The sequence below is a fragment of the Centropristis striata genome, chromosome 1 (assembly GCF_030273125.1).
Source record: "Centropristis striata isolate RG_2023a ecotype Rhode Island chromosome 1, C.striata_1.0, whole genome shotgun sequence".
Taxonomy (NCBI): domain Eukaryota; kingdom Metazoa; phylum Chordata; class Actinopteri; order Perciformes; family Serranidae; genus Centropristis; species Centropristis striata.
In genome coordinates this window covers 32189878-32214046 of record NC_081517.1, presented here as the reverse complement: position 1 = coordinate 32214046, position 24169 = coordinate 32189878, and the positions used below count along the sequence as shown (strand labels likewise).

Here is a 24169-nt window from a genome sequence, read left to right as displayed (position 1 = left end):
AAATGTGAAAATGTCTGTGTGTGCCTGCTCAGCCAGCATGAGAAGCTCATGTGGACATAATGAAGTCAGTCAGTTGTGTCATTAATTACTGTTTTACACCTGCTCGTCTCAGCTAATTAAACCTGCTGACACAATCACAAGTACACACACACACACACACACACACACACACACACACACACACTTAGAACATGCACACTTTACACAAATACATGCACACAAAAACATATATTCTATCGCACTCACAAACTTCCAGACAAGTTTTTTTTTTTTTTTTTTTACACCAACGAGTCAAAAATACATTCTCATTTTCACTTTGAGGAAGGTGAGAAGGCACTGCTATGTAAAAAAAAAAAAAAATTTCGGGGATCTCTCTCCCTTTCTTGTTTCACATACAAACACATCTACACACACCTCCTTCTCCCTTTCTCACTCTGTCATTCTCCCGTCCTCACACTCCTCCATCCTTTCCTGTATGCATTCAGTTCCCACTGTCTATCTTGGTTAACTGTATGGTCTATTCTCTGCTTCACTCAAACCACACACACATACGCTATCTTGCGGTCTTTAAACTCTCTCTCAGTGTCTGCGTGTGAGACAGTGTGTGTGTGTGTGTGTGTGTGTGCGTGTGTGTGTGTGTGTGTGTTTGTCTCCTCCCAGCCCATTTTCTCAACAAAGGCCACAGCTGCTGCCGGTTTGCTGAATAAAAGATGACAGAGACATAATATCAGGAGATTACCAGCTAACGAAACAATGATTTTGTCCAATTTAAATAGCGACATCAGTTGCATCACAAGCACTTCGCATGTCAACTGTGATATGATAATGTTTGCTACCAAATGAAAACTGTTTTCATCTGCACAGAGAGACTCCCTGACTCTGTCTCTCTCCTCCTTTTGTTCTCTCACTCTCACTCCCAATCTCTCTCTCTTCCTCTCTTTCCACACACACATTTGCTCCGGCTCCCTCACCCATGCACACACACACACACACACGCACAAACAGAGCACGTAGAGCATATGGCTATTTCTCTCCTCTTTGAAGGGTTGCTTTGAAGCTATGGCACCCGTATCGATTGGCGCTCAGATGAGCTCGCTTCGCCAGAGCCCTGCGATTATCTGTCGCTTTATTTCAAACAGAGCGCAAGAGAGGGGGGCTTACACACCCATCACTCACTCACACTCTCACAGTCCGTTATACACTCATACATGAAGCGCACACAAACACGCGCGTCCACACACAAACGGGGATAATGAGATGAGCTTACACGCCGAATCCCGATACTTAAGGCAAGCTGCGCTTCAGAACTGACAAGTGAGTGGTGAATGTTAAAGAGAGTGAGGACATAGCGAGAGAAAGAGACTATTAAGTCTGGCAAAGTGATGAAACTTATGAGAAAATTTTTCCCCTACAGCTCTATTCTGATTTAAAAAAAAAAAAAAAAAAAAACATCTGTTCCTCCAAGGGCATTATAAAAGCCACTTTGTCAAAATGAACAGTTAAACTTAGAATGTAAAGTTCACATGCAAAATGTTGAGGTTTGCAGGGAGGTTTGTCAACTTTTTAAACATTTTTTTTTTACAAAAAAAAACACACCAAAAAAAGGGGATATCTCAATAAGAAAGGCTTGGACACTGTGGTTTGCTTTTGCAGACTGCAGCAGGGATTATTCAAAGAGGGAACTTCTGCTTAATGCCCATAGGAGTGAGAAAGAGAGCGAGCCAGGGTGACATGAAATGTTAATGGTCTGCCCAGAGCAGCAGAACTTCATAAAAGACTTGATTTAGAAACTACCAGTAGCTTTCAGGAACAATGAACATTGTCACATTGCACACAGGGCTGGAAACACACACACACACGCGCAACATGCCACTCATGCTTTGATTAAAACCTGGGGCTACAGTGCTGACTTGTTATTGGGAATAAAGATTTCTGAGTGTGTAATCCATGTGGTAAAGAGTATCACTCCTGGAAACAACAGGAAACACACACAAACATGGTACACAGCTGAATAAATACATAGGCATATTGTAACACCGTCAGAGCCAAAGGTTTTATAATTACAAACACTCACATGCTGCTCCAATCCTTATTGCTATTCCCTGTGTCAATCACATGCTTTACTCTAACGACTTATTGAACCAAGAATGGATATAATCATGAGCTCAGGGTTCAACAAGATATGTGTGTGTGACACTCCAGAGAGGGCAACACACACTTGGAGGGACTTAATGAGGCCACACACACACTAGGCACAACCACATGTGCACACAAACAAGACAGCAAATGTTTAACTGTGGTGTTAAATGTTGGAAATGATGTGAATGCTTGTTTATTCATGATGCTGAGGCAGGGCGATCACGAAGTTGACATTTAGCCCGTGTTCAGAGCTGCGCATCATCTGTCTGAAGATACTAGTGATCACCAGCAAATCACTCGCTGAGCTCTTTCCCAAGGTGAGAGCAGTGATCACCTCATACGCCAGAGACAGCACCGAAGATTAGCAAAGGTTATGCTCTGAAATATATATATATATATATATATATATATATATATATATATAAATATTTATATGTATGTATGTATTTTTAAACTTTCACTCCATATTGTCTAATGTTTATTTCATATATTTTCAGGTTTCATTTCATATTCTCAAACTTTCACTCAATACTCTTTAATGTGTATTCCATATTCTCAGGTTAAATTAACCATAAACTCAAACTCAAATTCTCTCTCTTCTCTCTCTGAAGTTTGAATATAAAGGAAAGGAAACCTGAGAATATGGAATAAACGTTAGAGAATATGGAGTGAAAGTTTGAGAATATGGAATAAAGTTTGAAAATATGGAATGAAACCTGAGAATATGAAATTAAAGTTTGAGAATATGGAATGAAGTTTGAATGTAAAGAACAAAACCTCAGAATATGGAATAAACATTAGAGAATATGGAGTGAAAGTTTGAGAATATGGGATACGTTTTGAAAATATGGAATAAACATTAGTGAATATAGAGTGAAAGTATGGGAATATGGAATGAAACCTGAGAATATGTACTGTACTGTATGTTGTGTACTTGTTTGTACCCGACATGTTGTGTATATTTATTATTTATTTTATTTTATTTATTTAGTTTTTATTTAAAAACTTAAAAAAAAAGAAAAAGCTCCTTTAGAGCCACAGGAGACTGGGCTGAGTACCCCAGAGGACTCTGTCTTTTATATGTAAAATTGGTGGAGTTTCCCTTTAAAGTCTGGCTGAGATCACATTCAGTCGTCCCTTTTTGTAGTCAGAAAATAACATCAATGTGTTCTCTTTAAATTTGACTTTTTCTTTTTCAGGAGTTTGGTCTGATGTAATGCTTGGAACACAGCTCATTGCATTGATTCTGGGATATTTTCCTGGGAACACTTAATGAAGTGGATTTTTCTCACAGCTGTTTCTTACTAAACACACTTTAGTGCCAGCCAAATGTGTAATATAATATATCACAGTATATACCTGTGTGCATACATGTTTTAGGTATGTTTGTAGCATGTGTGTGTTTGTGTGTGTGTGTGTGTGTGTGTGTGTAAGAACCATGTGTAACACTGTCAAAAATAAGGAAGTGACTGGCTTCTGAGCACCTGCCACCTATCTGGTTGTGAGCTCATGGTGTGCGTGTCAAAAGTGTGTATGTGTGTGAGTGTGTGCAAGAGCAAAGAGGTCTAGAGAGGTCGAGAGAGGGATGTCTGGGTGAGTTAGTTTATTAGCTGAAGTGGGAGGTTTATGTGCATAAGTGCACCTATGAGAGCCTGAAAGAAATGAAAATGTGTGTGTATGTGTGTGTGGGTTTGTGTGTGTGTGTGTGTGTGTGTGTGTGTGTGAATGAGTGAGTGAGAGAGAGAAAGAGTAAGGCAGAGGAGAGGGAGAGAGGGTGTGTGTGTGTGTGTGTGTTTGTGTGTGTGTGTGTGTGTGTGTGTGTGTGTGTGTGTGTGTGTGTGTGTGTGAGTGAGGTGTGTATTTGTGCACTCGTTAGGTTGGTATCCAACCATTGCAATCAGCGGTAATCCTGACTCAGCATCAATAATGACCCCATTAGTCACAGCCCCCTACTGGTGCACACACACAAACTTAAAACACACACACACACATACAGACCACCAGATGGACACTTCCTCTCATTAGCGTGCAAGTGTGTGTGCATGTGATATTTAAAAAAAAAGAAAAAAGAAAAAGACATGAAAGCTACACAGATACAACATGTAATGTAAGAACACATCACATCTCCTTCAATTAAAAGGAAGCTGCTTGGACAGATCCGTCGTCTTCACACCGCTGCCAATGCAGGTGTTAGGCTGCACTGATTAAAAAATGTGTAATATGTGTGATTTCAAAACTGTCATCGCAGCTCAAGTCTGCTTGGTGAATTTTGCGAAGGTCAGTGTTTGCGGCAAAATGTATCCAAGATGAGGATACAAGAGAAAACACTAGCTTCATTCAAATTAAAACCTTAACATTTATTTTTTTAAATGATCATGAATATAAATGCTTGTGTTTTAAAAAAAAATGTATAGCAGTACATTATGCAAAAAAAAAAAAAAATCCATCTCTCATTAAATATGCACACATTTGCCCTTTGGTTTGATTTTGTCATTCAAAAGATTGTTGAGTTGTTGATTATATGCATGCATAAAAGAAGGTTTTCACTTGACTTTCACACTGTAAGAAAGACAGATACAAAAAGGAAAGAAAAACAATAACATTTGTACCCTACAGTGTACCTGCAAGGACATGGAGATTTATATTCAAATATACAGCGATTTTAAGTTAAAATTCAAGCCATTATCTAATTGTGTGTTTGAACAGTCTTGCACTTAAGACATTAGTGTCTTGTTGGATTAAAAACAACTTTTCTTTCTGTCATTATTTTGAAGTATCCATGACATAGTAGGTAGGGCTGACCCAAATACAACTAAACTTTTAATGGTAATCAACATCCATCAACACATTTTTATTTATTGAAAAGCGATAAATGGAGCTCCTCCTGTATTTGTGCAACGAGCATTTGAAGAAGTTACTGTCAGAGCAAGGAAGAAACTGGAGGACTTTATCAAAGACAGGTTAAAACCAGATACTTTTGGAATCCAACCTCCCTCTCCCTGACTTTAATCATAAAAAATATTAGATAGTCTCCCAAAAATGTGTGACTTTATAATCTCATAGAATATTCATATTTTTTCTTGTAAAAGTATGATATTTTTCTGGTAAATTTACCACTTTAATCTCAAAGACTCAAAGAAGTTTTTTTCTCTGGATATTATGCCCTCCACCGGTTCCATAATTTCCCCCCTACGATGGCTCTAATGTGCTGTTGTACAAAGTTGAAATATTTAGGGAATTCAGAATTATTTTTTTTTTTTCTAATGCGTAAGTAATAATGAGAGCTCAGAACATACAGTACTGTAGAGGACACACTATTATGGACATTTATGAGTGCGTGCGTGTGTGTGTGTGAAAGAAAGAGTTTTTAAACATTTAAATGCAATTTAATATTCTATTTTTGATATTGCTTGTGTGCGGAAGTTTTGTAGCATGTACATAAATACAGAAACTAAATATATAGACAAACATACATACATGCACACACACACATTCAGATGTGAAAGAAAGCTTCAAGACGTATTGCTGACAGTGTAAAGGTCAAAGGTCATATGTCAAAGGTTAAGGTCCAGTCAGCAAAAGTGAACCCCACAGGAGACCTCCTCTGCGTGTGTGTGTCTGCTGTAAGTGTGTGTGTGTGTGTGTGTATGTGTGTGTGTGAGACCAACTCATGCGCACCATATTTCCTTTTTATGTAAGGATGTATGTGCCTATCACGAACCTCACAGTAGGTATGTCATGTATGTGTTTGTGTGAGTGTGTGTGTGTGTGTGTGTGTGTGTATTCTGTGCGTGTGACCCTGTGCCCTACATCCTGACAGGAAGAGCCAGTGGGCTAAGAGAGGAGCTCCGGACCCCGAGGTGTCAATCACAGATTCAGATTGACAGACGAGTTAGCTAGCGCTGCTCTCACATTCACCCACACACTCTCCCTCTCAGGACTGCACTCTGTCACTCTCTCAGGCTGGCTGTCTTTCACTCCCTCTTCCTGTCTCTGTCTCCTCTCTGTTTCCTCTCTGTCTCTGTTGCTTCACCCCCCCGAACCACCCTCCACTGTTTCTTTTTTTTTGTCCGTCTCACAGCCCATGTCTGTACATTCACATGCTGTTTGCAGTTTGTCAATTTCCCCCTCCTTCCCTCTCTAAGACACTCTGTCTGTCTCTCAGTTGGTCTCTCCTCTTTTTCTCTGACAGATGGGTGCCTCAAACCATCTCCGCTTCTGTTCTCTCTCAATACTCTAAAATTTTCAGATTTTTTTCTCCACAGCATATAACACAGCCATTCATGCATGCACACACATTCACCACGTCTTTGTAGGAGTTTAAATTGTTTCTGTCTGCCTGTCCTTGGGAGAACAATTATTAACGATTTTTTATTTACTTGTGAAATACATATATGCCGTGTATTGCAGGACAGACAACATACAATGAAGTCCTTTAAAAAAATTAAGTTACAGGTTAAGAAGTCAGCATTGCAAAAAAAATGTTTCCAATAGAGAATTTGTGCCGGATTCAGCATCTTCTGAAGAAAATGTCAGACTAGGGTCATAAATACTGTGAATAGCTGTAATTATATTGAATTTAAAGTTTAGTTAATATATAATATTGTATCGCTCACTTATCATTTGGCCCAGCAATTACTTTTTTTATTGGAACCATTGTGTAAGTCTTTACTGTATTTGGCAGTTAGAAGATCAAATTTTAATTAACTGAAAGTAAAATTATTTTAATTCCAACCAAAAACTTCAAGGTCAAATAAAAACTGATTGAAAGCAGAACTATTTTTCTTGCAAGCAAAAAACAAGTCAAGAGTGCTGGAGCTCCAAGTCAAAAAAGTAACAGCTCCATATTTTTGGGGAGACACTCCAAACTCATAAGTCTCCAAGTGGCGAGGCTTAATGCTCTGTTAAAATTTTCACCCATGTTACTTTGGGCAAATATGAATGTGGGATCATTTGTGTTAACTCAAGTTATTTTTCTCTCCACAGCTTCTCACCAACCATGGCAGAAATATACAGAAGAGGATTAGGGCCAGGTAAGAAAAAATAATGAGAGAAGGAAAAAAATATTCATTATGCACTTCGAGAAAAATGTTGAAATGATGAGAATAAATTCAACTTTTTGAGTTTGATAAAGTAACCTACAAGCTACAATCTGATTTTCTAATTTCCTAATATATACAGTATCTAAAAAATTCACATAAATGACATCAAAGCAGATTTTTTCAAGACAATAGTTGTAGTGGCCTAATACAAAGAATATCTCACTAATGTGTTGGGGGATGTTACACCCTACACCCTTAAATATTGTGGTCATTGCTCATTTTATGACATTAATGGAAAATAGGTTGTAGCTCGCAGTCTACCTAACTGTTTGGATAGATGATAGATGTGCCGTTTCTCTAAAACAATGTTCCTCTGATGACTTATTGACACGGGAACAACTAATCCGTGAAGAAAAAAGTTGACCTTATTCTCAACATTCCAACTTTATTCTCTTCATTTTGACTTTTTTCTTGAACTACATAATGAAAAAAAAATCCTCCTCTCATGATGTTTTTCTCCTACCTGGCCCCAATAACTAGTATAGCTGCTTTGTACAAGTCAGAAAAACCAAACACTGTCATTTCTAGGTTCATAACAACATCTGGTGAGACATGTATTTGCAATAGTTGAATCAGACGGATGTCAAAATAACAACATCATGATGACAATGAAAAAAGTCTAAATTGATGCTTTGTCAGGTCTCTGTGACTGACAACAAGCAAACAACTTTAAAAATGCTTTTTTTTATGAATGAAGTCTGGTAAGGAGAATGCCAGCGCTGATATGCTTTTGCTGCACGGCATCAGATTAATTTCTTTCCCAGAATTGAAACATTTGAACTCTTTAACTAGCATGAATTCACGTCTTTGCATTGAAGAGTTATCTTTGCAGTCCCCAAATAAATCTAAAATCTGAAAACAGATTTGCACAATTTCGGTATCAACTCTTCATTGCACACGGTTAACTCAGATCTGAATAATACCCATATTTATTATTTGTAATTTGACCATTATCATCATGAATCTGAAAAAAATAGCGTTCATTGTAAGCAGGAGCATTCTGAAGACAAGCCATGTTTTAATGACATGAGGTGTCCAGATTGTGCCGACATTTCTGCCAGCATTGCTGTCACTGACAGACTAACATAGTGTGAACCTGACTACCAGTCACAGAGTGTACAAGCCTGAAAATAAATTCATCCTGGTGTGATCACAGGGACGCATTTTAATACTAAAAGTCACTTTGCAGGACAGTCGCAGACACTGAAGTCATGACTATGTTTCTTATGCGTCTATGATTTGGTGCCCTGTGTTATGTAGCAACATGCTAATCCTGCCGTTTACCTCAGAAGCATCTAGACGGAGCAGCACATTATTGCTGACGTGATAACTTTGCAGAGTTGTAAAATCCTTCCTCAAAGGAGTATAAACTGCTGTGCAGTGTCTTGCTGTATGATAAGGCTTCAATCTGGACTTCCTATTTTGTATCTCATCTTCTCACCACTACCTGCAGCCACACGCCCACACCAGCTCAGCCCCTTGTGTTGTTTTGATGCAGGGCTATTTTTGACCCTACAGGATGTGGAGCAGTTGTGCTTCATGAGCAATTTCTTGGTAACACAGCTAATACAGAGAGTTGCACTCAAATCTGTACATGAAACATCTGAAAGCACATTATGTTTTAATGACTATTAATGTGGGAGTTGTATATGAAACTTGATCTTCAGATATTATTGATTAATATGTTGTTGCCTAGATGTATTTTAGTTTAGGTAACCAAGTAAGCCTCCACTGTATGGTGGATGAATACATATAGTGACACATTTTCCCACTTCTGTAAACATAGACTGTACAGCCCTAATACCACAAAAGTTGGGAAACTGTGTAAAACGTTAATACAAACAGAATGCATCAAATTCAGAATTCAGTATAAAAATTTACAAAAGCAAAAACTTATTTTCGGAAACGAAAGTTTATCTTTCCAACTTGGAATCAAAGAATAAAAGAAAGAAGTTTGGTTTTTAGCCTTCCATTTTAAAGCCTTGAGTTTTGCATTTTGGCTGTCAATATTTTTCTTTTTTTGGAGCCAGTAGAGGCCATTATTGGGTGAGTTTTTTCAGAGCTTGGGAGGAGAATACTAAGTAACAAACTAACTCTAGTGCTAGCTAGCTAGCTTGGTTAACAAGGTGTATCCATAATTCAAAATGAACAGCCAACTCCTTAGCAGGTTGTTTAGAACAAAACAACACTAGACATTTTTTGGGTGACCAAAATATTACAATTACCTTTGATGAACTGAAAACACTAAGAGGGAAATATGCAGTGTGCTGCGGTAGCGTACTGTCAGTCAGTAGCTTATAGCCGCGCTATAAGCATACACCGCGTAATCGTCTTATCTGTATATCAAATTAACATCATGCTGTATTGAAGAAGACTTTAAACTAGCGACTGTGGTCATAAAATCAAAAGTCAGAAGTAGGTAGGGCCTGCCGATTAAATTATAATTATCTTAGTATAATTTTCCGTGATAGAAATATAATAATAAGTTACAATAATTGAAATTGATTTAAATAAACAACCCATACACCAAAAGAGTGGGGCGCTAATCCATCTTAAACGCTAGTTACCCACCTGCCCATAAAGTTATTACAGGTATCAAATAGTGAAGTGGCACAAATGTATATAATAGCAGAAAATAGAAATACTCAAGTAAAGTGCAAATACCTCAAAATTGTACTAAAGTAGCCGATACAAAATTGTGAATGTACTTGTAATGTGAAGTACATTACTTCTTCATTACGTATTGCCAATTAAAAATAGTTTAAACCACAATTTTCTTAAAATGTCAGGAGCCAAAGCCTTTTAATATGAAATAAATCATTATTTGAAATGTATTACAATAATTATTACTGTAATTATCATTACCAACTGATACATTTTTTTAAAATCATGATCACATTTTGGCCATATCACCCAGGCCTAAAAGAAGGGTAATTTTCTCATAGACTTCTATACAATCAGACTTGTATTAACAGCCAATGGAGTCGGAAGAATGCAGGTTTAAGGCACTTTTGCATTGAATTCACTTTTTGGGTTGTCTACTATAGGCTAGTAAGGTTAAAACCAGTCATCTATATCTACAATCGTTTAAACACAAGCATATGTCATGTGAATTACAGGATAAAAATGACAGACAAGTAATGTGGGCGATTCGGTTCACTCTGATTTGGCTCCATTAGGGTGGACTCATGAAATGGACCAAACGCCTCAAAACTCATTGCTTCCTTTCACTGCTGATTATATAATAGTGACCTATAATGTTAGAATAACCTGAAAACAGCAATAAATGGATGGCCTTCACAAGCACGAGGAGCTTAAGAATAATGTCTGTGTGCTGTGAATATATGTTCTGCTGCCAAGGCAGTCTGCCTGGCCTTTGAAGATGTATGCGTGTGCTTCCTCTTGGGAGCCATTAACGAGTGTGAATGGTCTTCTAGTGGGTTAAACACATTCACAGTGACCCTTCAGCCGCGACTTTAACCCCTGATAAGACCCACAGCGCTTAACCATCGGGAGAGTCGGTTCGAAACAAGAATGTGAGATCAGCAAATCCCTGCATTTACAGAGGAACACAAATTGGTTTCTGGTCGATGCGAATGCACCTGGAACTGACGGCATTCATTCCATTTTTGTGTCTGTAGCTGTGTAAGTTTGTGTGTCTGTTTGGGTTTGGGTGAGAAAAGGAGGGAAAGTAAAAGAGAAAGGAGACTCGGTTATATCTGAGGAGAGAGCAATTCTGAAAACTATATTCAGAGACTGTTTTAAAAACATAGTGTAGCCTCTCTTTCTATTCTATACTCTGTTCACATTTTCTTACTCTATGTCATTCTATGCTCCCCTGCATAATCTTCTCTTTCTCATCCCTTCCTTTACCCTCATTCTCTGATTCCATTTCCTTCTCCTCTCTCCCTCCGTCATCTCCTTGTGTACTGCTCTATCTTCCATCTGCTTCTCCCTCCATCCTCCCCCCACCCCCACGCACCCCCGCACCCCCTTCATCGCTTTCCTTTCGTCTCGACACCTGACAGAGACAGGATCCAGCAGTAAATCTCCTAAAGCACAGTCATCCACCATCGTTCACACCACAAAGCTGGAGAGAGAGAGTGAGTGAAGAAAGACGGGGAGACGGGAGAGGGAGACACTGAGTGTTAGTTTGTCGGAGAGGAGAACAAAAGATACAAGATAACAAAAAGACAAACAGACACAAAATGGCCTGAGACGCAGGCGGTGGTGAGGGGTGAAACAGACACTGATGGAGGTGCTAAAAGAGTGATGGAAGGGAAGAGACAGTGAGGGGAGGGAGATAAAGACACAAGCTTTCACATTACTCACACACGGTAGTTCAACCACACACACACACACACATAATAGTGGCAGGATGAGCAACATGATGAAGATCCCCCCCTGAGCCAGAAGACATCCTTCCTGCCCCAGCAGAGTGGGACATGTTGGGAAGAACTTAAGAGGACCACCACTCGACGCCTCTCTTTAAGATACATGTGGTTGCATATATGTGTCAGCATGTACAGATATGCAAGTGTGAGCCAATGCAACAGCAGTGTCTTTCATATTTGCAGCTCATGTCTACGCTCATGCACGCAAATCACGCGCGAGTGTACACTTCGCATTCATTTGTCTGTATCTGTGTACTTGGGATTGTGTTTCCGTGTGTGGGTGTGTGTTTGTGTGTGTGTGACAGCGGGCTGGGCAGAGTGTCCATAGCCGGTGGTTTATGGCTGCTGAGGTCTGATTACATTGGTGCGACTGGAGGGGTGAGCAGACTGGTGGTTCTATCTGTCTTCTGTGTGGCTGACTGAACAGACACACTGCGAATGGAGATGGCTCAGCCAGAGACACTTGGCCTGCCTCCCGGAGATCTCGCAGGGATACAGCCACATAATGGATTCACACAAGAAAATGCACTCAATTCATACTTGATTTGCGACTTCCATGTCCGTCATTGAATTTGATGATTATTTAAGTTGAAAGTGTTACACCCCGGCATGTGCGGAGCTGAGAAATAAAAGGATGTGCTTTTCACATGTGTAAATTCATACACTAACACATTCATAATACTTGTGTCGATTGGAATAATGAATGTGTCGAGCGATCCCCCAAAAACCAAGTTAGAAAAAATCTTTTGATGTTACAATAATTCATCATTCTGCACTTATCAGACTGTTTTAGCGGGCTGCCAGTATTGTGAGAAGCTGCTAACTCCTGATTTATGCTGCTGATCCCAAAGAACATGACCTGAATGTATTTATTGGTTCAAATAAATTTCACAAGTCAGTCATATGGATGAGAACGCAATTCAGCTGAAATGCAATGGTCACCTTTCCTGTCCTATATACTGAATAAAGCCTCCAAAACTACTTTTCAAATAAGTACTTTACTAAACTACTATTCTATTCTATTCTATTCTATGTTTGTTTTTTATTATACCTTTGAGGCCTATCATGTCAATTTAAATGGTGGCAGATAGACAAAAACAGAATCTATTAGAAGTTTTTCTAGGTTAAATGTTATGATCATTTAACCCTTGTTTTTTTAGAGTGGCAAATAACTTTTCTGTTAAATTAATCTGCCAATGATTTTCTCAAGTTTCAATTTTTTCAAGTTTTCTCTATAAAATGTCTTGTTTTGTCCAACTAACTGTCCAAAATCCAATAATATTCAGTTGATAATTGAACAAGACTAAGAAAACCAGCAAATAATCACATTGGATGAGCTGAAACCAGAACATTTTGGCACTTCTTTTCCTTAAAAAAATAAAATAAAATCAACCTCATTGATTATATTTTCCTTTTTCAAATAAATATTTTCTCTGTATTTGTGTCTTTATTCTAGACTGCATTACTACATGAACAACATAGTTCCACAGCAATTTGCTCTTCAGAAAGACTTTCAGGAGTTTCTCATTTTTTAAATTAAATTATGGTTAATGTTGGTTTATTATAAGACAATCTTTGCAGCAGTTTGTAACTTCCTTCTTATCCTATTCAATATCGGAGCGTGAAGTTCTTTTAAACACTTTCACTCTGGTGAGAAAAAAAATGTCACAAGGACTGTCAGACTTACACTCTCTTAGCCAGGGTTTGCTGTACTGAAATGAAATGTTGGGAAGTGTTAAAGGTTGCGTAACATCCCATATCTGAAAAATACTCAGTTCCAACTGAATTGTCTGATTTTAATTATGCTTTAGACTGCTGATGTCGGGGTAGTTAGATGGGTACTTTTGTAGTCTGTTTTAAATTTGGCTGCAATAATGAAGCCTTACTGTGTTTGTTTTGAGGCAAAATCTTTTAATTCGCTACAACTGTGAAATCTTTTACAGCGTCAATCCGCGCGGCACTGGAGGCACTCATCCTGGGATCACAGATGAAAATTAGCTTGAAGCTTTATCTGCTGCAATAAATGCATTTTGCCTTGTCCTGGTTTACAATAAAAAAAATAAGTCAAAGTTAAAAAAAATGAATATCAGCTCATATATATATATATATATACTCATAAATTAGTATCAGCCTTAAAAATCCCATTTTTGTCTCATTCTGTTCCTTTCTAATTAAGTCAATTCTTTGCTCTAAAGAGAGTCTGATCTTTATATAGAATGAAGCAGTGTTTTAAGGTGCTCTTGCCTAATGATAACCACGGTGGATTTATATAATACACAGAGGGATAAGGCAGAGGTAGCATGCTTTATCTTGTGACTGTAAGTGTGCACTGGTAGGGAGCCCGCTGAGAGAGGGAGAAGTGACAGAGAGAGGAGGGAGGGAGGGAGGGGGAGAGGTGGGGTGGGGTGTACGGCAAAGAACAGGAGGCTAGATGTTGTTACATTTATTGAGAGGGAGCTAAGCCCTCTGTGCTATGGGAATTTGAAGAGGAAAGAGGAAGAAGAAGGGGACGGAGTGGAGGAGGGGGGGGGGGGGGGTGGCAGAAGGGTGTGAGCGAGAGAGCGACGCTGTGAAAGATGAGGAATAAGACGGAAAAGAAGAAAAATAAATAGACGTGAAACCCAGAACGATTTAGAGCGGGGGTGAAGGATGGAAAAGAGACAGCAACAGACAAGAGAAAGAGGTGGAGAGATGGACAGTGATGGATAGGTGTGCTGGGCAGTCCAGAGCACTGGATAAGGCACAGGGTTGCTCCCAAGTGAGTGCCGTGTATGGAATTACAGAGAACAATGTGGCGTAAAGCGATGAGGGGGTCTCAGATGCCTGATGCTCTTTCTGTTCACTTCCACTGTATTGGAAAGAATCACCCTCGGCCGGTCACTTTGGTGTGTGTTTTTGTTTAAGAGAGTGAAACACAGAGCGAAGAAAAAAAGACAAGTAGGGAGCAAAAGAGAGAAATAAGAGGAAGATAATGAGGGGGGAGTGCGTGTGCATTAGTGTGTGTGTGTGTGTGTGTGTGTATAACTGAGTGCACGTGAGTGTGTGTATCTGATTTCATGTGAATCCTAAATGTGGATGAAAACCAAGGCTTTAGGTTTTTAATCAGCCCCATCTGAGCGCTGTATGGGGACTCTGAGAAGCTTTCATGTAGAGTTTCTCTTTCTCTCATGCACACACACACACACACACACACACACACACACACAAACACACACAGCATCCCCTCATGCCTTCTGTTCTAAATTTACACCTAACATGAGAACAGGAGAACGGGGGAGGAGGCAAGGAGGAGCAAGGCTAGGTAAGGGAGCGAAGAAGTAGAGTGGAGGAAGAGAGGCAGGCAGAAGTATGGAGACAGTGGGTGGAGGTAGGAAGAGTGGAGAGAGAGAGAGTGCACAGGAAACAAGCACAGCAGAGGTGAAAGGAGTGCAGATAGTAATGAGAAAGAGGCAAAACTAAAAGAGGAAGAGAGGAGAGGAGCCAAATTTGATTTAGACAGCGGCCAAGAGAGATGGAGAGAGGGAGGGACGCGGAGAGTTAGATAGACAGGGAGAGAGGGAGGGAGGGAGAAGGACAGCGGTATATTAGTCAAGGTGTCCAGTCTATGTATTGCCTGCTGTGCAATACCACCCCTCTGATTTACTCTGCCGGGTGACTGATGAGAGGGAGGATGAGAAGGAGGGATGCAGGGATGAAGGGATGAGAGAGGAGGGAGGTCTCGCAACGAGCGTTTAGGCCAAATTAACGGCACCTCATAAATTAGACTAACAGCCAAAGTGGAGGGGCTGGAGGGGAGGGGCTGTGGGTGTGTGTGCGTCTATGTGTGTGCGTCAGTGTGTACACAAGTAAGTATGTGTTGTGCATGTATGTGAATGATGACATGTCAAGAGGGAACAATTTGAACCAGTGCAAACAGATTACTCTCTGATAAAGTAGCGATATCCAACCGCTCGCTCATACAAACACAATCTTCCCTTGATTACCGCACGTACTGGAGCGTTTGCTGCTGCATGATGTGCTCGTAAACTGAAGCAGCAGGAAGACTGCACACATTGATGATGCCCAATTTAAGCTGCCCACCTTTTTCGATCATGAAACACTTTTCCTTCCTTGCACAAAACTCAATTAATGTGAATAAGACATGTTTGCACGTTTGGAATTATCTAAATGCGAGCATGGCTAATGAAAATTACACTTAGTTACAACTACATTAAGTTTCTATGGGTGTGCTTTGGCAACTATTTAAAGGGACAGTTCACCGCAAAATCAAAAATACATGTTTTTTCTCCTACCTGTAGTGCTATTTATCAGTCTAGATTGTTTTGGTGTGAGTTGCAGAATGTTGGAGATATCGACCGCAGAGATGTCTGCCGTCTCTTATTATAATGGAACTAGATGGCACTCGGCTTGTGGTGCTCAAAGCACCAAAAAATAAATTTGAAAAAGTCAACAGCAGTGCCTCTTTTCAAAAATCATGTAGGAACTGCAACCGCAAACCGTTTTACCATGCAGGAGGAAGTGTGCAGCTACTCGTGGACGAGAGGCTTGTGGCAGTGTGAGATGTAAACATTAATGATGTCCTCTTTGGCTGAGCTGTAACATTTGCTGATCAGCTGAGCTGCACACTTCCTTCTGCCTGGTGATACAGTCGGTGGGTGTATTTCAGCGGTAAGAAGTTCCAACAAGAAACTGCTCACTACAGGGTCTGTGGATTATCATGAGTAACCAGGTCATGATTTCTGGAAAGAGACATTGCTGTTTTTCAAATGTATTTTTCTGGCACTTTGAGCACCACAAGCTGAGTGCCATCTAGTTCCATTATGTTTGAAAGGAGGCAGACATCTCTATGGGCGATATCTCCAACACTCAGCAACCTTACTCCTAAACAATATAGATTGAAATAGCACTACAAGTGAGAGAACAAATATGTCTTTTTGATATTTTGGGTCAACTGTCCTTTTAAGGTTAGGGGAAAATAATGGCCTTGGTTAAATGTTGAAAAAAGTGGCCACTGACTTGAGGCTGACTTAAGACAGCACGCATTGATTTTTTTCAATATTTAATCAATACCACAATCTCTCCCTCAGTTTGACCAAGTGGCCTAGTAGCCTAAACTTAACAGCATGTGGGACATGATCACAAATCCCAATTTCAAGTCCTGTATGTTCTGTATGCCCAGCCATCCACCCCAGCCTTCTCTCCTCCTCCCTCTCGCCTCTCTTTATGGATTGGAAAAAACACTAAATCTAATCCAGCCAGAATTACATTTCCTCCATTTGGCAAAGCAATTACAAGCATATAAACATGTTTTGTAGGAGACAGGGTTACTGGGTGAGAACTTTCAGTTTGCACAAGACTTCATACAAATTTCATTCTCTTTCCAGATAACTCTTAATGCATGTTTTCTGCTCCTGTTCCAACAACATGTAGCATAAATCCCCCCCCCCACCCCCCGTGAATGTTATTTATGTTACACCCTTTAAATTCTAAAGAAATGTTAACTCTGTCAGAAGTGCAGGCACTTGCCGATCGCTGTGTGATTACAGCAGTGCTTGACTGAGTGAGATACTAATACAAACACACACACAAACACACACACACTCACCCACCCACCCACACACCAATCTTGGCAGCGTAGAGTTGATGCTCAGAGTGATTAAAGTGGCGTGCCTCTGAGTGTGTCACCTGGGTGCAGCTGTATCTTAAATCAGGACAGTGGGGCTCAGATTGGGTATTGACTGGCCTGCAGAAGTCTCCATCCATCACGCTGAGAAACGATAGCACAGAGGCCGCCCTGATGTACCCATATACCACTGATGTTGCTCACTGGCTGGCTGAGGTGACGTAAGGTTAGGGTTATGGCATGGACTGATATTTATGTTGCATGGTAAGCAGGCCGGGAAGGAGGCGCGTCTCGTAGGCAGATGTGGACTGACAGGCAATACGTCTGTCGTCAAGATATGGATAAACACGCGTTCAGAAGCTAACACAAAGGCAGCCGCACCTGTGACAAACGCCAGCTGACAGACACATATGCTCAGACGCGCGGCTCTTATCGTAAGAAATAAGACTTCCTTTCCCGTCTCTGTCCTGTTGTCTCTCACTCTCAGTGATACACACACGGAGACACAAGCTCGCACACTCGCAGACTCGGTTCTGAGGGCCTGAACAGCATCTTTTGACTGTGTGCCTAATGATAATAAATGAGCCATCATGGGTTGGGAGGGAGGCACTAAGTCATCCCCTTCATCGACAGGAGGAAGACTGGGAGCCCCAAGGTCATCCCACTGTCAGCATCACTCTCCCTAACGACTCCTCTCGCTCACTCACATGCATGCATGTACGCAGACAAAGTGGCACAAAGTGTAACATTTCACACTCGTGCACACATGCGTATACACACACCAGAGACTACCGGGGGACAACCTGCTTCAAGATGTTTTTTTCTTTTAGATGAACCTTATTTTTTCGTTTTAAGACGTGTCGGTATCTGCCACTGTGAGATAATTTTCACATTTTGAAATATAACTCCGCTCCTGAACTTTTTCCTTCGCAGAGAAAGGTTATATTGAGGCCGCATGATGATCCCTTTAATTCAGCAGCTGCCGACCCTCTTTGGTCTGAAACCCTTTAAAAAGAAGCTATGTCTACATGCGCTTATGAAAGTATCACTGGTTATACATACAGGCAGCTCAAACAAAGATATTTTCTTTGTGTTTTGGGGGGCATGAAAAGTTAAAACAATCCAGAATTCACAATAAAAAGCATAGATTAGAGAAAGGTCAGAAACAATGCACTGAAGTTCTGCAGAAAGAATGTTTTTTTTTTGTTTTTGTTTTTCCCATATTCCCATCAGCTAATCCTATTGTAACCCCTTAGGCTGGAAACTAGTATTCTACTTTTTAGACAATTTTTCTAAAAAGAGGAGTAAACTCAGTGGAACCTATGATTTACCCCTGCCAAGCGGATCATGTTTTGTGCTCATGAGAGGTTTCTTTCAGTTTCTTTGTTTGTTTGTCAGGTGGATTATGAAAAACCTACTGGCCCAGTTTTTAGGAAACATGGCAGGTTGAAGCAGAACCCATTACATTTTGGAGCTGATCCGAATCAACAGGGGGGGCACAAATTAATTTTCACTTTCCCTAACATTAAGAGATTGATTGGCATGTGTGCTGCATTCATGCATTCATATTTCATGGCTTAACTGACCTGCTATTTTCTTTGCTCTTTGTTGTGATGCAAATACTAAAATCAGCTATCAACGTGCTTTAATAGCACTCTGACCAATAAATCACAGCGCATCTTCTTAGCAGCGTCTTAGACTTCCAAACTTGGGCAATGGGACCATATGACTGGCACCTGAATGCACCGCTGGCCATGATGGACATCTGTGCTCTCTCTCATTCTAGGTGGCATGCTTGTTACCGAAAACGTGAATTTTAATACAGAATCAACCCTGCACTTGTGTCCTGACCCTGCACAGTGTACAGAATATCCCCCAGCCAGCCTTTTCTCTTTAGCAAAACAGCACAAGATCAGATCAGCTGCAGAAGACAAGCATTGCATAACTGAAAAGTGTCTTTATAAACCCTGACCCTCGTGATTTCCGTCCCTCTCCCTAATGAGCTGCCATGCAATGTCATCTCTCAGAGGCACAGATCTGAATTCAAATCCGAAAAGGGGGGCCAAGTGAATTCCTCCAAGCCAAGAGACACAAAACCAACCAAACCACTGAGTGTTATTAATGCTGTACTAAAAATGTACGTTTGTGGGAGAGAGGAGGCATCAGAAGACGCGTTGGAGAAACGAACAGGAAGGTAGCGCTTTCACTTTCAACTGTGGGAATTCTTTTCACACACACACACACACATATATAGATTACACATGCACACATACATGCATGGGCACATACACACACACGCACAGGTTGCAAGTTTAGACTGGAGCTGTAGAAAGCTAATTTGCACCACACTGAAATGCATCTCAATTAAAGAGAAACACATCGAGGTGCCAGGGGAGGAGAGAAGAGAGAGATGTGAGAGAACGGGAGGGAGGAACGGGGTGTGAAACAGATAGTGTGTGAGAGTATGAGAGTAATAGAAAGAGGAGGGGGTGAGCTCAACTGTATTTGGCAAGGAAAGAAGAGAGGGAGAGAGAAAGAGAGCGGGAGAGAGAGAGAGAATGTTTTCATCTCCCTCTCTTGGAAAAACATCTCATTTTGGGATGAATCAGATTTAGAAAGGGTGTTAGGAGGTTGAGGCGCAGCTAAAATTCTAACTAACTTCAACCTCGTTATCACCAGCTCTTTGGTTTGGTGCCAGCTCACCAGGGCTGTCCCTGCTAGAACCGTGTGTCTGTGTGTGTGTGTGTGTGTCGGCACTCAGATATTTTTAAGCCCAAGGCCATGTACTGTATGACAGAATGGGTGGAAACGTCCAAGACACAATAAGGTTTTACCTAAGTGTGTAGGCAAGTGTGTATGCAGACCTGCATCAATGTGTTTTTGGTATTTTTAAAAATGTGTTGGACGCTTTGTTTGTCATGGTAGTCCATGATAAACACAAACTAGATAATGTGCGCAAGTACATTTGAGTGTGTATGTGCCTGTTATATGTGATTTAGTAACTGAGAGAACAAAAAAAAAAACGGAGGAAAGAAAAGAAAACACACACACACAATCTGTCACATGGAAAAATCAGGATTGGCTTTGTGTGCCGCTACCATTTTGCACGGACTGTCATGTTCTTAAGACTGTGATGATGCTGCCAGCCCACCATCTTAACAACAACACCAAATACAAGTCTAACCATTCTTTCATGCTGTCAAAAGATACTCAACTTGTCTGCTTCTTGCGAGAGAGCCCCTTAACCCGGTGTTTGCTTTTGCTCCAGTATAAGTCACATAGCTCTTAGAGTGAAGAGCATTCTGGGAAATCAAGTCCTTTTGATCTTATTCTGGTGTGAGACGTAGCGCTCTACTTCTGACTGCAGCACTGAAACACCATTATCAATATGATGTAATGCACCTAGCTGCCTACTTTATCCTTATCAGATGCTAATCAGATTATTAAGAGCCGGAGCAATCCTCTCATCATTATCATCATCTGAACTGCCATGAGCGACACCGTGTCAGCACGTCATCTGAGACAACATCATCTCATTTTCACCTGACAAAAAAACTGATGGGGGTCGCAAAGGCTACATGATTGGTTCATTGCTTGATGGCATGGCCATGTCTGCAATGATGGTCAAAATCTGACACATCTGTGTGAATCCCAGACCCAAAGCCATCTGAAGAGAATACAGGAGGTAAATTGAAGAGGGATGACACAGGATGCTCTGAGATTGCAATGCATTTTCTTTGAGAAATTGCTACATTTACCTTAAATGTAGCTGGAAACATGAGATAAATTCTAATTGTTCTATTATTGTTTCACAAGAAACTCACATTTTCAGGGCTTTTGCACATACTGGACTGCCTAAAAATCCATTCAATGTGAAATAAGACAACCCAGTCTGATTTCTGTATGGGGTGCCTGGACATTGGATTCAACAAGTCATTTAGATTTGGCTCCCCCTTCTGTCATATGCATGCTCATTAGAATATAATGCCCCCATGAGTATCCGAGTACCTCCACCCATAGCTTGAAAACTACCTTTGCATGGGTGCACCTTATTTTTCTTGCAAGCCAATCAGAGCAGACTGGGCTTTTCGTGAGGTGGATTTAAAGAGACAGGCACTAAAACTGAGCTTTTCAAATGCTCTTTGAACATAAAGCACGCAAACATAACACCTAACACCTAAAATACATGTATGAACCTGAAAATTAGCTTAATTTTTAATATCCTTTAAATATCCACAGCTCATCTGCTTTGTAGTGCATCGTTACTTCCTGTGCTCTCACCTGCAGCTTTTGGGTCACTTCAAAAAACTGAGCGGAGATACTGTACACTACAGTGGACCTTCAACTGTGGTCCGGTAATTTTCTTCTCATGCTACCTGAGTTATAAGCCACCTACATGAAGTTGTGATGTTGTTTGGTCAATCCTCTTAGCCTCCTCTTGTTTGTCTTGCAGTCGTGTAGCTAAGCTAAAATAAGCAGTGGCCTTCTTTCATATAAATCTCATGCTGGTGACAAGCATGTCAAAGCCAGAGAACCTACTGCGTATCAGTGAAGAGCCTGACAGCTAAATATATAAATATATAAGCTAAAAGAAAAACTGCTTACATGGGTTTTCCTCTTCCTCCAATACTTTGAGTTAGCATAATCTCTCTCTCTCCCTCCCTCTCTCTGTCCCTCTTTTCTTTTTGCTCACTTATTCTTTCCTTGCATACACATGACTGAGCAGAGCTGCCACACAGGCACACACACCAAAACACACACACACATTCCTGGGTACATGGCTCACAATGATGGCCCCATACTGTACATGGACAATAAAACACATCAGCAAACTACTCAGACAACCTCCATAGGCACTTTGTCATGTCCTCTGTGTCTTTATGGCTTCTCAATCTGCCCTTGATGACACCGCTTATGAGCCTTTAAGCGGCCCTCTGTTGTGCACGGGCTGACAGATCGAGTTGTCATTACATTAAGTAGGGACTCTCTATTAGTGCAAATGATGGCACATAACCAGATAATCGGCTGTGGACAGCAAGTGTGGCTATGTGGGAGGTGAGATGCTAACGGATGGTGTGTGGGAGAGTAATGTTTTATGTTGGAGGAAGTGTGATATCTCCATTATAGACAAGCTTAATTGATAAACAGGACAATAAAAGCAGCAAATGGCCCCATAGATTTGTGCCTACAGCACAGCCAGCAGTACTGTAGGATGTCACTATATATATAATGGGAATAAAGGCACTGACAATAATAGCATATCAAGTAGAGTCTTTAGAACAATATCAGACAATGTCATCATTGTGGAGAAATAAAAGACTAATAAAACCCTTCTCATAAAAGAAGGGAAGCAGCGCTTCCCTGAGGGATCCCTCAAATGTTTCTTTCTTCTCACACTCCTCACCTAATCTCTCCCCTACTCTCTCACCCCGTCCGACTCTATTTTACTCTCCTCGCCCTCCGTGATAAGAATACTGACAGATAATTGTCACAAATCGCCACGTTTAATTCCCGTGCATAATAAGCGCAAACTTCGCTGCCATGGGATAAAAAAATGTTTTTGAAAGCGAAGGAGCGAGCAGCTGCACTACCACGCTGCTCTTTTCAGCTCCGGGCATGGGCAAACAATTCATGAAACGCTTTTTTAAGTGTTTTACGGTGATCGTTTCAAAAGAAGACAAAAAGTGCCCGGGTCATTTTTAGACACACCCGTTTCAAACGAGCACAACAAAACATATGGAGTGTGCAAGAAAATGCAAAAATTGATTCAAAATGCAACAATACTATTTTGGCCAAAGTGTGCTCACCAGAATATCCGGATCAGAGCTCGGTGTACGGAGAATCCCGAGGAGTTTCCCTTGTCTTTCTTCGCCCCAAGTTGAAGACAGCGATCAGACGCGCTCCCACAGTCCCGACTGAACTGCAAAGAGAGAAAAAGGTAAGACCACACTGAGAGAAAAGCACGTCAGCCTATAGAGTCTCACATCCCGGGCGGCAATCGAGGTCAACCCCCCCTTCCCTCCAGCCCACCCACCCAAAAAGTACATCAATAATTACACACGTTTAGCACACTAATCCGGGACTGTACCTCTTAAACGAGCCGGAATGACCACCAGATAGTGTAAGAGACGGAAAAAGGACCGGGCTAGGCAGCGGCTGTCAGATTTGACTTCAAACTGATGCTGACGATGCGCACCGAGATAAGCTCCGGAGGAGAGAGGGAGAGGGAGAGAGAGAGAGAGAGAGAGAGAGAGAGAGAGAGAGAGATCAGAGGTGCAGTACTGAGAGACAGACTCAGAGAATTGAATTAAACAATCCACCACTTAAAAGTTGTTCAACTAGGTCAAGATATGAAACACAAAGCGCCTTGGCTGTGCATTACAAAAAATAAGTCACGTGAACTCAACAAAAGTCTTGATAGATAAATTATTCCCAATTTTACAGAAGCACTCATAAGGCATCTGAGGTGCATGTTTGGGGTTACAACACAATACTATGATACCAGTACAGTCGACGTGGCCTGAGGCTAACAGCCGCAAGGAAAGACTGTGGGGTCCTGCCACACACACACACACACACACACACACACACATACATACACACACACACACACACACACACACAGAAAGATTATTTATATTGTACAATCTGTCTTGCAAATATTGTAGGGTATCTACATGCATCATCAATAACAAAACTGAGAGAAAGAGAGAGACAGGGTGATAACTTCAAACTGCATAGTCCCATTTAAAGATATGACCTAGGACTTTTTGGCTCACAGCCAGGCTTACAGTACCTCAGGTGGTGGAGGCAGCTCAAGAGACTTGCAGCACTAGCAGTGTTTATCATCCATACATTAATTCAGTGAAAATCACTCGTCCAAGAGTCCTTCCCTATTTTGATAAATGTAC

General features: G+C 40.9%; 1 protein-coding gene across 1 annotated transcript in view; it reads right to left on the bottom strand.

Annotated features, from left to right (window-relative positions):
- ptprdb (protein tyrosine phosphatase receptor type Db) overlaps nucleotides 1-23470 on the bottom strand; it is a 176254-nt gene extending 152784 nt beyond the window's left edge. The window contains exons 1-2 of the mRNA XM_059338579.1: nucleotides 23347-23470; nucleotides 23066-23178 (exon numbers count right to left, since the gene is read on the bottom strand). The gene's annotated coding sequence lies outside the window, so the exon portion shown is untranslated. The remainder of the gene's footprint in view (nucleotides 1-23065; nucleotides 23179-23346) is intronic.
- Nucleotides 23471-24169: the final 699 nt, after the last annotated feature.